The 12,522-nt window shown below is 42.0% G+C and overlaps 1 protein-coding gene across 1 annotated transcript in view; it reads right to left on the reverse strand.

The window, feature by feature from the left end:
- The window catches only part of CAMK1D (calcium/calmodulin dependent protein kinase ID), a 232,044-nt gene that overhangs the window by 49,617 nt on the left and 169,905 nt on the right, over positions 1-12,522 (reverse strand). The gene's annotated exons all lie outside the window — the stretch shown is intronic.

A 12,522-nucleotide genomic window follows, 5' to 3' on the forward strand; every position in this document is an offset into this window, starting at 1 on the left:
TTATATTACACTTTTCCTCTGCCCTGCTAGAAATAACACGTTCTGAACCCAATCTTAAATAAAGAATGGACACATTAAAACTCCCTGGAGGAGTATCTGGGGAAACAAAAGAGGAAAGAAATGTCTGAGTAATTGAAATAATAAAACTGTCAGCAAAAAACTGCCCAACTAGGGTAATAAAAGATTTCCGTTTTAACAAGCAAAACCTATTAAAAAATAAAATGTATGCGATATGTTTTTTCAGCAAGTTGCACCACTTAGCATATCATAAATAGCACAGTAAAACTTTCTTTAAAAACAAACCTAATAAAGGGAAAATAATAAATGATTACAGTCATTAAATACATATGGACTGGGAGCTTGCCATTATATGAACACTAGGTAATTCAGCCACTCCAAGCAATAATCTGCTTGAATAATGCCATGAAGTCACTTTCTAGTGAAGTTTGGACCCTGAATGGAAGAGAAGGCTACTGCTAAAAATGAACACATTCAACTTCGAAAATGAAAAGCAACCTTGGAAGAAAAAAAAAAACCCAACAGATAATGCTCCTAGTAAGTGCTAGGCAAACAAATCAAATAGCTTGCTAAAATATTGGCATTAAACTGAAACTCTGCAGTAAAGGTGAAGTTCAGCCAGGGTCAGAAGTCCACCCAGGAGACCCCCGGCAGTACCAGCAGCCCTGGGGCTTACTGCTTGCTGCTGGCAGAGAGAGGCTGGAGCAGCAGTGCCAGGCTGACGGTGGGGCAAGGGAAAGAATTGGAGAATTGGAGAGCCCGTGACTCAGGGCACAGCGGGGAAGGAGGCATGGCAGGTAGAGGCTGCACCGGCAGAAGTGCCATCTCACAACAACCTGCTCTGAGATGACACCCTGAACATTGCACAGAAAAACTTGAATTAAAACTCTTTCTTTCCTAGTTTCTCACAATAGGAGTTTTATTTCTTATATATATATATATATATATATGTATACACACATGTATATATACATGGGGTGTTGGTCCAAGCTCCTCTCAGCCCTACACCCTTTGCCCGACCCATTGCATGCCTTGCCAAGGGAGAATGGACACACCTCTGCCTCGGTGTTCACTGAAGGCAGACAAAGTTTTATTGAATCTGGCTCCCATTAGCTGACTGTCTTTTTGTATTTCCCCTGCAGACCTTTTGTTTCCCGTGGATTGATTGCACTGAAAATTGAGCCCACGCAGTAATTAATATGACTGAATACAGCACATTTCCCCATGAAAATGCAGTGCGTGCTGTTTTGCAATTTCATACGGTTACTTTTGTTATATTCAAGAGATGGACTGCTTTAGTAGATACTGATTTACATCACGTGTTTTCCTGCACAGGGACTCTCTCCTTCGATGTTTGCAGAGAGTATACTTCCACAAAAATTTTTTCATTAAAATGACAAAATTTCCCTCCATGCCAGCTTACTCCCCATCCCCCTTAAGCTCATTCTTTAATCAAAAGCTTTTCTTAGTCAAATTTAGTCCGGTGGATCTACTGTACCCAGGCTCAATCTGTTTATAATTTCATTTCAACACACGGAAAATATCTGCAACCTCTTAAATGATGCATTGCAAACCAGAGCTTAATCCAAGGACTCAGGAGGAACAGCCCGTAAGTTCACAGCCACTTGCTTATTCAGAGTGTCAAGAGCATCCCAGGTACACGCAGAGAGTTGAGGGACCCGTGCTCCTGTTTATTCATGTGGTGACTCCATGTTACGATACATGGGATTTGCATTACGTGTTTGCATTCACCTATAGATTCTTCCTGCTGTGGGCAAGAGTCATGGCTGGGGTTCACCTCCCGTGGTGCTCTGCAACTCAGCACCCAATGCTATGGCTACTTTCCATATGGAGCTTATGTCCATATGGCTCTTCTCCTCCAAAATAGGGTTAACTCAACCGTAATGTCATTGGGAATGCTGCTCCCTGTATGGTGCCCAAGGACTGACATAAGTCAGTGCTGTTCCAGGAGCAAACCAGCCAGGGCAGCTGTGGGAGAGCATTTGAACTCTAAACTCATGGTGGAGATGTGGACTGTTTGTCTAAAGCTGGTCTTGATCCCAACCCCCTCTAGCCTGCTGAGATGGGACTTGCCATCCTGCTCTGAACAGACCTGGGCACTCACAAAGCACTGCTGCAATTTGTTTGTTCCAGTCTTTATTATTCTGTTTTGTTTCTTTTTTTTTTTTTTTTTTTGTAATGGCAGCACCGGCTTTGCCCTCTCCTTGGCAATTTTGAGCAGTGCACAGGAGGCAGAGTTGAAACTGCAGGCAGTAGGAGTAGAATTAGGTCTTTGTCTTAAAGAAATTTAAGACAAAATTTTCTGACCAGAAAGAGAGGGTAGGAGGGATTTCTCATTAGTGGAAGAGGACTGCTCCTGTCTTGCAGCTGGCACTGGCTCATGGAGCTGGACACACCGTCCCAAACAACACAAGGAACCTTTTCCCCCTGCTGATTTCAATTTTGGTTCCCAGCAAATCAAAAAATCAAAGGAGGAGCAGCCAAGTGCAGTTACTTGAAAAGCCTTTAACCCTGGGAACAGCTCAAGCGTCTCTCTGTGATCCAGAATAGCATTAGCCCTGTCTGCGGACTCATTGCTGGGCAAAAATCAGCAAAGTGGCTGAAGCTGCATCTTCTGTATGGATGCCTGCTGTGACTGCCTTGGTGTGGGCAGCTCCATCCCTTGGTCCTTGCCCAGCCACCAAACAGTGGCTCTCCCCTGATTCATCAAGCAGCACGGGGACAGCCCAGCACTTGAAGAAGGAGCTGACCTGGGTGTCCACATCACACATGGACACCCCAGCATATGCTCTGCCTGGCTTCAGGAATACAGGAAAAATTTCAAAACAATGCCCAGAAGATTGATTTAGTTTAGAATGAAAAAAAACCCCAAGCCCAGCCATAAATATGAATACTTTCCACTTCTACTACATCTTTCACCTGAGGCTATGTGCCTTTGGTACATATCACTGACTATCAACATGAGGAAGGCCAGAATAAACATTATTTCCATTTTCTCATTGCAGGAAATAGACAGAAACTCTCCTTGATGCAATTAAACAGCCAGGACATACAGCAATGTCCTTTTCCACAAGCCCTACCCCACTAAGAATCATAGAATCATTTGGGTTGAAAAAGACCCTTAAGATCATCAAGTCCAACTGTTAACCTAACACTGCTAAGTCCATCCCCAAACCATGTCCCTAAGCACCACGTCAACAGGTCTTTAAATACCTCCAGGGATGGTGACTCAACCACTTCTCTGGGCAGCCTCTTCCAGGGCTTGACAACCCTTTTGGTGAAGAAATTTTTCCTAATATCCAATCTAAACCTCCACTGGTGCAACTCTAGGCCATTTCCTCTCGTCCTATTGCTTGTTATTTGGGAGAAGAGACCGACCCCCACCTGGCTACAACCTCCTTTCAGGTGAACACCCTGCACAGACAGTAAAAAAGGACCCTGAAAGACCTCGCAATCCTCATTAGAGGCAAAGGAGAGGTCACTCTAACAGTGTCCTAATAATTATTAAGGCTCTGTTCAAGGTTGGTGTCAGTCCATGTCACTACACAGTTTCTATATTTTTGCAATTTCTAATTTACAAATGTAACTTGGGACAGATGAGGACACATTTCAGCATTAGTATTACACCTTTACTTTACGTTAACCCATTTCACCATCAAGTTCATCAGGAAAGAGCCAAACTGACAAAACAAAAAGAAAACAGCCCCTGCTGCAGGTAAGGAGAAAGGACGTGGTCGACCTTTTTCTGAAGCAACCGATTCCCTGGCAGTACCGTCAGGGAAGCAGAGCGTGCACAGTTTCAAAGAAACGCTTTAATTAAAGATGAGCACCAGAAAAAAACTCCCTCGTAATTTAAGGCTCCTAAACTCATAAACACAAACCAAGAGCCAATCTCTACGGATTTCTGATGGTTTTGCCAGCAGTGTGAAACCTGCACCCGCGCGTTGCAGCTCACTCTGCCAAGTACCTGCCAGACCACCACCGCAGCAGGGCTGCCTGGCGGCGGACACCCCTACATATGTTAGCCTTCAGGTAAATAAATACATGAATAAAAGAACAAATAAATGCTGGAATTAAAAAGATGCTAGTTATATATTGATATTAATGTATTCATGTTATCCTTTCTTTCTCTTGCTGGTACCATCTGTGTGTATAGATATATCCTTTCATTTATTCACCCCTGCATCCCTCACTGTTATTAAGTGTAGGAACCTTTCTGCTTGTTTTAGGAGCTTGAGAAATAACACCCTTTGAAATATCACTTTGACTTCTTTGTCATTTGGCAAACCATTGATATTTTTCTTTTCTGTCTCTTTTGGAGTACAGGCTGGAATTGCTCTGGATTGTTTACTGCTTGACAGTGTAATTGCTTTTTATCAAAAGTTTTATTGATGAACGCATCGGTGGTGGATTTACACAAAGAATCCCATCAGACCTATTCAAAGCTTGTAGGCTTTTCCCTCCAGAAGCACGTGAAGTTCACCCGATGCTTCACTGTGGTTCAAGTCATGATCCAGCCTGCATTGGACAAGTCATCAAAGCACCACCACGTTGGGTTAGAAGAACCAGCACGGAAAGGCAGAGACGTCCCTAGGGACTCACTAATACTGTTTAAACCTGCAGCTTAGGGATGCCTAATGAAAAGAGGGCTGATTTCAGAAGTTTGGAGCAGGAGGCATCCCAGGCCAATGTGAAAAATAAGTTAAAAATATGAGCATTACCCTACAATTGTGAACAGCTTACTGATCAGAAGTTACATGTTCGCAGTTTCCTACAATATAAATTAAAAAAAGCACATAAGTCAGCTGCCGGGGCATGAAGCTGGAAGTGTGAGGTGAGATAAGAAAGACTGAAGGGACCATTCCTGGGAAGTTCTGGCTTTGAGTATTACTTTTCTCTAATGAAGGAATTCTTATTAATATAAATATTTCCATTTTAAAAATTTATTTTGTTTTTAATGGAGGACTTTTCTGTTTGGCTTTAAACTTCCTCTGCATTGTGAAAATGCATGAGAACCAGAAAGCAAACCTGGCCAGCTTGCTGTTCGAAAGGGAAGAGAAATTGGCTGCCCTCATCTCATTGTTCAAACAACGTAACACATAAAAAGAAAATGAGTAAACAGATTAATAGATTTTAGACCCAGAAAGAAACATTATGATTATTCAGTCTGACCTCTTGAAAATACAAGTATGTGATCAAAATTCTCCTTATACCAATAATCTAAGGTGTTAATCAGGCAGGGACAGATATTGCTATAGAAATACTGTATGTCCTACAGAGACTTGCCTTATTCAGTATACATCTCAGAAAACTGCACCAGCTTTCTCATTTGCTGCGCATCTTAAAATATACAGCTTGAACAAGGCAAGGACTTTTCTTGTTATTGTAGCTTTAAATCACCTACCTTAAAATCTGATGGTAACATAAATATATGCTCCAAGGCCACCAAAGAAAGGACACAAGATTAATTTTGGCTTATTTTTCTAGAATAAAGGTGCGTGCACATGGTAGAGAGGGATGGATGGGTGTTAGCACCCTCTCCTTTGATAGTTCTGTTCAATGCAATGTTGCTGTGGGATTTATTCTCTGCAGCTGATGGTTCCTCAGTCCTTCATCACCACTGTGACGGTGGCTGCACCAGAGGGCTGCCCCCCACCCTGAGGGGTTGTTTTGGAAAAGTTTGAGCAAAAATGGTGTGGCCATCTCTCAGAAACAAACTGAGCAAACTAAAACAGTTTTTTCCCCTGCATTAAAAGTTTCATATGACATTTGCTGAGCAGCTGTAGTGAGGTTGTGCTTTGGAGAACAGAATTCTGTTTCCACTGGGACAAGACTGTTAAGTCTCTGGAAAGCTCAGCTCAGGGATTTAATGTAGTTTGGCAGTTACAATCTTTGGAGACAACATTTTCCTTCACAGAATCCCTACTGCAGAGCTCTTTTGAGGTCCATGATTTTTCAAGGTTGATGCTGTCTTGTTTTATTCAAAATTTTATTCTGTATTCAAATATTCAACGTTGTATTCAAAATATCCCCTGGTTCCATCAGCTGTAAAAAGTGACAGCACTAATAGCAACCAAATGACAAAGGACCTCAGGTTTTTAAGTGTCTTGTGACTAAACCTTACTGACTGACAGCTTATGGCAGCCCTTCAAATGCCAGCAGCCCACTTGCCTCCATCTACGCTTGTCCCCCCAGGCAGCGGTGTGTGGAGGAGACCTAGGACCTGCCAGCTACAGCAACACTCCCCCAGTGCTGCCATCACTATTTATGAGGTACATATCTGTAGTAAAGCAACCTGCACTGTTAACCCCACCGTGCTATCAAATCCTAAGGAATACTGTAGCAAACTTTCACATCTCTAGCGCTCTGCTGAGGTCTACAAACACCATGATGGGCATGGACACTCTTCTGAGCTCTTATAGTTTGACTGGCACTTCCACAGGAGCTAAGGAATCATCTAGTATTAGCAGCTTGATCACACTCAAGTCTGCGCCTTGCCATTTTAAAAAAGACCTATGGAGAGTGGTGAAACACTGGCACAGGTTGCCCAGAGAGGTGGTAGATGTCCCATCCCTGGAAACATTCAAGGTCAGGTTGGACGGGGCTCTGAGCAACCTGATCTAGTTGAAGATTTCCCTGCTTATGGCACAGGGGGTGGACTAGATAACCCTTAAAGGTCCCTTCCAACCCAAATCATTCTATGATTCTATGACATATATCTTGGCTATTCAGCCTGTTTTTCTTCATGGCTTTGCATTAAATGAAAAGGCAAAGCTGAAGCCCAGCAATGGTGACTTTCACCTGGGCCCACCATGTCAGTTAATGGTTTGATGTCACCACATGTGAATCCATACACACAACGGATTAAATACATACAATGTATACAAAATACATACGATATAATTAAAATATGCACAGTATGCATTAAATAACTAACTCAAAAGTTTAGTTTTAAAGAAGCAATTACTCCCTGATTTTTTCATTTCTTTATGTGAGATGTCAGTAAATCAGCCCAATCACTCTTGCTCATTGTATATGTGTGTGTGTATATATATATACTTATTCATATGTGAATTTGTTGCCTCAACCTTTCTCACTTTGCTTCGAAAAAAGAGAAAAGTAGAGCTCTGTAGACAATCCACCACACAAAATACATTTTCCAGTATCTGAGGGCTGGAACAATGTATTTCTTAACTGCTGTCATATTCCTCCAGCTCTCCATAAAATAAGCGGATAGTTAAAATCTGGAGGAGATTCCTCACCTGACAGCAATTTAAAAGTAGGTCATGTTTCAGCACTAATAGGTTGGGTTTGTTTTCCTTTTGACTTGTTTTCCAATGGAAACCAACCTCGATGTCCTGCCAGCATTAACTAGGAAGAACAGACCTAAAAATAATGACAATCGATGTAACTGAAAATGGATACCATAAATTACGCAATGTATAGTAAACAACTATGAAATATAAGATGAATGCAGCACTAAGAATTGTCCTAAATATCAAAAAGGACCACAGAAAAGTACAGTAAAGTCACTCTCAGCTGGACCTTAAACAGCCCAGCTTTTCTGTGAATAAAACTTAATAGAAATTTGCTTTTGTGTGCATATTCCTTTTTCTGAGTCTGATTTCCACATGCTTTCTCACAAGTAAGTTTGCAGGCAGATGTCATCATGAACATAGCCGATGTTGACATAATATTGAGTAATACTTGCCTCAGTGCAGAAAGAGCTCTGAAACTCCTTATATCACCTGTATCTCACATAAATTCAACTTTTTTTTTTTTTTTTTTTTAGCTTTTCTACAGGTTGTACAACTTTGAGTTGTCCCTCTGTCCTGGGCAAACACAACCAAGGAAAATTTATTTTGAACCAAAAAAAGAAATGCAGTCAACTGGTCAAGATATGCTGTTGCAAAAGTCAACTTGCCAAGCAGTTGGCAGAAACAGTACATTGGGACCTAAATATTAAAACAAAACAGACCAACTTAACTCTAAATGATATAGATATCTTGTTTTATCAAACTGTTACAACAACTATATGTACATTTAAAAAGTCATTAATGTGCTCTTCAACTTTTGAGAAAGTGTGAAGAAACTTGCAGAGAACTGATAAAGAAAAACACAAAATTCTGGTTGCTTATAATGAAGTATTTCTTAAGAAATCTGTGAGTAACTAAAATAAATACAAGGAAAAACCCATTTCTATGGTACATGCACAATTTTAGGATATACAGTATCTATAAAAATCAGGAAATAAATGTTGGAGTTATCAAGGACAGTTCCCTGAAATGTTCTGTGGCCATGAAAAAGCAAGCAGAAGGTTCGGGAGAAAACTGAATGCAAAGGAGAAAATAATCTGTCCCTCTAAACACCCAAGGAACACTCACACCTTCAACATTTTTGACACAGTTCATCTCACCCAATCATGCAAGTTTACAGAATAAGCACCTGTATGAGACCTACCACCCTCATCCCCTTCGGCCAAGGCAAGGAAGGAGGCATTTCTAGGGTGTGATGCTGCTAAGCACACACTTCAGGGTGTGAGGAAAAGAAATGTCCATTTCTGGGTTCATTTGGACAAATCCCACCTTGATGACCTTTATGGAAAAAAGTCCTGAAGATGCTTTGGCCAAAAGTATAATCAAACTTGGGAAAGTGCAGAGAAAAAAAGCAAGCAGGACCAGAGAGCTTCTCCATGAAAAGAGAGATCCCATTTACAAAGAAAAGAGATGACAGAAGAGATACGATAGCACTCTACAAAATCCTGAAAACGATAAAGCATGGAAAAGGGAAATATAAAGAATTATTTCACACCACAGATGAGAAATGGGGAACCTAACGGAATTAGCAGGTGGTGGATTTAAGACAAAAGCCTTTGTTTTCTGAGGAGCGATCCCGGAACAGATGAATCTTTGGTATGACCCAATAAAATGGTGCTCATGTTCTTATGTCTGTGCTCATCAAATTAATTATCGAATTATTCCCTCAACTCTGGTCAGAATGTGCATACCTACATTAAGGGAGTCTTTTGATTCATTCACTTAAAATCAAATATGACAGATTCATAGATTTTAAAGCCATTATGATAATCTAATCTGACCCCAGACAAAACAAAGACTGTACAATTTTTGCCTCAGATCTATAGCTCCTGGCTGGACAAAAGACTACCGTTTAGCAGTGTAGCCAGGCTTGACTTAGAAGATACCACTAATCCCTTGTCTGCTTTGTCCAGTGGTTAATTACACACACTGACTAATTACATTACGTTTTTTTCCAGTGATAATTTCTGATGTCCTGTCATTGGATTCCTTTCAACACTGACTGCAGACTTTTTAGGTGTATTAAAGCAACCTTACTCTTTAGGTTTTGGTAACTTCATTTTTCCTGCTTCTATATGATATTTCTCTCCAAAAAAAAAAAAAAAAATATATTCAACAACTACTTTCACAGCCTCTGTGAAGAGCTAACTAGAAGCTGAGTACATATACAGCGATGCTTATTTCCAGTTCTCCGTTTGGAAACTTGAATTACCATGTTAAGTAGCTTCACTTACATCTGCATCAATAATGATCTGGTCATTCCTGGACAGGATATGGACCAGTACTAAGTATCTGTTTCAATATCGAATCAAATATAATCTAAACAGAATATAGAGTTTCCAATTACCACTCTCTTCTGTACATCATTTGTTCAGTCTACTACATCTCATGATGTTTATCTCATCGCTGTTCAATCAAGATATCCCCGTTTTCCACAGCAGAGAGTGAATTTCTCCAATTTTGAGTGGTGTAGAGTGCCATCAAACTGAACTCTTACAGCTCAGATGCAGTCTCAGCTAAATAAAACTTATGTGACTGTTTAGAGCAATATTATATCTTTAGCCAGTAAATTCAGTTCCAACTGGAGCTGCAAGGGAACCTGTAATGTCATTGAAGGAACCAGGAGGAACAGGTATTGAATTTGGAAACCTCAGGACTGTATGCAAGTTGATTAATCTCTTGCCCAGCCATCTCTAAAGAGGGACAGCGGACTCAGGCCACGGTGAGTGAGGATAAGCGGCATAACGCAGATCAAAGCTGTTAAAAGCAGTTCACAGCAAACATGCTGGTCTGAACCCCACTGCAATCCACGATGCTGAGCACACCTTGCTATGTCCCACCTGAGACTTTCCTCTCACCTACCTTATTAACTGCAATTTTTCATGTTACCCATTCTTTTCCAGCTCCATGCATGAAGCGTGTGAGTGGATGTGATTCATGATGCTGCTTGTGCATTGCTGACAGGCCAGGAACAGCACTCGCAACTAAAGCTTTGTGTTTATTTGCAGATCGCCAGCTGCCTTCTCCCATTAGCAACAGCTAATTTCCAAGCTGCGCCCTTTGCACAGATAAGGCACGGCAGGGACTGGGAGGACCGGCTGATTTATTGTGGTTTGGCTGGAGGGTGGGCAGCACAGATATTCTCTCACGGCCTTGAGGGAAGATTTATGATGTATAAAAGGGGCAGTTTCTTAAAAAAAACCAAAAAAACCCCAAAGGCATCTGGTCCTAATTCCTGATATTCTGCAAAAAACCCAGAAGTCGGGCATGTGGAGCACCGAGGCTCATGAGATTTCTGCTCCTCAGCTACCGTGGGATGAGCTCCTTGAGGAGATGCTGTCCACAGCATCCCCACGAGAGATGGGAGGAACGAGGTGCCACCAGCAACCAATGAAGCAACTAGGCAAAACTAGCGAGCAGAAACGACAGCCTCCAAAAATGCTGGGAAACCATGAGTGAAACCAGCTGGGCATGGAGAAGGCAGAAAGGATGATCCTGCCAACACCCTGTGCTTGCTCGTTTCATATTGGCTGCCCGGCACTAAAGCCAGGTGCCACAGCCACAGATTTATTGGTTTTATTCTGTGCAATAGCTGAATTTACTGCCTTTTGAAAGAAAAAAAACCACCATTCCTGGAGGGAAAGTATTTGTTAAAAGATATAGTAGAAGCATAGTACACAAAAGAGAAAGTTTCCAGAACGTCCTACATAAACCAAATGTGCCCAGGGCTTATTTTAACAATTCTTCAATTATTGCCTTACTGGTGGCTGATTTAGTCCAGGCCATTGAGATGTTTCTAATGGAAATCATCGATTCATCACAGAGACAACTTCCAAGAATCTAATCAAGCAGATGAAAACAGACACATGTTCATGCTAATAATGAGGACTCCAGCAAAAGAGGGAAGATTTTATGTATCTGTTATTTTTAAAAGTAGCTATTTGCTCCTGTGTCTTAACAAACCAGGCTGGCTGACTGCCAGGCACTCTGCTTTTTACTGGGACTGTCCCGTGGCCTTGGGAGAGATTTTAAATATCCGCTTATACATTATTGTTCCAAGGCTGCCGTCTATTCTAACACTTTACATAGTTGTCTTGACACAGAAAATGAAAGTCTTCAGCTAATTCTTCGTTAATCAACACAAGTAGCTCCACAGTAATTTTATTTTCAAGGCAGAAGAGCAAATCAATGCCAACAAGCAAACCCTTATAGTTCATGCTGAATATTTTGGGAGTTTGTGTTACCGTGGCTGTATCTATTTCCATAATATGTTTTAATAGGTGAATTAGTGACAAACTGTAAAAGCTGATGTTTGAAAAAAGCAAAACCACGATTGATACAACAGATAATCAAAGCTGGCTGGAAAAATGAAGAAAAGCTGAACCAGATTGTCTCAGATGCAGTAATCTGTGGGAGCTACATCCAGCACCAAAAGCCCAATACAGCACAGTTCAAAGACTCTTCTCTAACTCACAGCAAACACCTGGGTCACCTTCTTAACGTCGGACCATCAGTGTGTGGATGGCGGTGGTGTCGGGGCAGGGCACAGTGACGCTCCTCTCCATCCCGCACAACAGCCCCATAAAAATCCCCCTCCCAGGAGCGGCACCCCAAAGGCAGCTCCTGGGAAGCACCACCCTAAAGCAGAGTGGGTACGTGGTCCTCATTTCCCTCAAGCCCCCCAGCCTCCAAAGCATCCAAGAGGACTATCCCGAAGCCTCAAAGAAAACCTGGTGCCTCCTACTATTTGCCACGCACTGTGCACAGTTATTCCTTGAGCTCTACCTCCTGGGGACCATAAAGGATGTAATTCCCCCATGTTTCACATTTCATGCTTAAACTGCCCTATAAAATCCCCTTCATGAGCGAGCCCCAAGCAACAGCAAAAATGCAAGCTGTAAAACTGCACCAGCTTCAGATTACAGCCATCGAACTGCTCCTCGCAGCTCAGCCTTGCTGCTCTCGGGGAGGCCCACGGCAGGAGATGACCCCAAGACCGTGCTTTCTGCCAGGCACACTGGCCACGGATGAGGTATAAGACAGCACACGTGGTTTGGGACCTTATCCCACTTCTGGGGGATGCAAAGGGTTGTGCTGGTGGGCGCAATGCTGAGCTGGTCTGAACTGCCACCGTAACAGCTTGGTACATCCCATAGCGAATCCTTGG

This window comes from Harpia harpyja, chromosome 6 (assembly GCF_026419915.1).
Source record: "Harpia harpyja isolate bHarHar1 chromosome 6, bHarHar1 primary haplotype, whole genome shotgun sequence".
Lineage (NCBI taxonomy): Eukaryota > Metazoa > Chordata > Aves > Accipitriformes > Accipitridae > Harpia > Harpia harpyja.